The sequence below is a fragment of the Lactuca serriola genome, chromosome 5, assembly GCF_051521515.1.
Source record: "Lactuca serriola cultivar US96UC23 chromosome 5, Lser_US96UC23_V15, whole genome shotgun sequence".
In the NCBI taxonomy this organism is placed as follows: Eukaryota; Viridiplantae; Streptophyta; class Magnoliopsida; order Asterales; family Asteraceae; genus Lactuca; species Lactuca serriola.
In genome coordinates, this window is record NC_136412.1 from 285,554,678 (window position 1) to 285,555,703 (window position 1,026).

General features: G+C 39.0%; 1 non-coding gene across 1 annotated transcript; it reads left to right on the forward strand.

Annotated features, from left to right (window-relative positions):
- Nucleotides 1-650: 650 nt before the first annotated feature.
- On the forward strand, nucleotides 651-757 carry LOC145055856 (small nucleolar RNA R71). Its single transcript, XR_013685405.1, has one exon. It is a non-coding gene; the product is annotated as a small nucleolar RNA R71 (small nucleolar RNA).
- Nucleotides 758-1,026: the final 269 nt, after the last annotated feature.

The window sequence follows — 1,026 nt, forward strand, 5'->3', positions numbered from 1 at the left end:
ACAAGTGTCGTCAATTGCCCCAGTTGAGTCTCTATGTTTTTGATGGAAGCTTGATGATTTCACACAATGGAATCATTAGTATTATGTCTTTTTTCAGATGGTTCCATAAATCGGTGAAGTACCGACTCAAAATCCATCTTCTTTTATGGTGGCGGTTGCTCTTTTTGATAGAAACCTCTTCCTGGTTGTCTATACTTCTCATCCTTTTGTTTCTTGTACTCTTCATATGGAAACCATTCCTTCTTGGGCTTCCTCCAATCTTCATCATATTTTTCACCACTTTAGTAGAACATTTGCACCTTCTTGTTCCCATTTTCATACAAATCACAATCCATGGTCAAATGTGGACGACTACAAATATCACAACGAACTCTTATGGCATGAATGTATTGATCTAACTTTTTCATTCACATATCCATAGAATATAGCGTAGCTATGATTGCAGCCAAGTTCTCGTTCCCTCCATCTCCTTTTCCTCTTGTAACATCATCTCGTGGATTGTGGTGCTCACGCGAGTGTTTTGAAACTCTGCAATTAATTCTTTTATAGTCGTCGACTCTTTCCCCATCATTGGCCCTTGTGAGTCAAGAAGTTGTCTAGTAGTTACATTGACTCCATCATAGAAGATGGAAACTTCTTGTTGAACATTCAAATCATGTTGAGGGCAAATTCTAATCAAGCCCTTGTATCTCTCCCAAGCTTCATATAGGAACTCTCCCACGTCTTATTTAAAGTTAGCGATCTTCTTTTTAAGCTTTGAAATCATCGAAGGTGGACTAAATTTCTCAATGAAAGCGTCACGAAGAGTAGCCCATGTAGTGATGGATCTAGGTGCAAGAGACTTCAACCACACTTTTGCTTCATCGGTAAAAGTCACCGGAAGCATCCTCAGTAAAACGATTCTCTTGGCACGTTAGGGACATGGAAGTAATTTGCAATGTCTTTGACTTCATCAATATGCTTGAAAGAATCTTCATACTCTTTCCTGGAAAAAGGTATGTCCTTGAGCATGGATATAATGTGTCC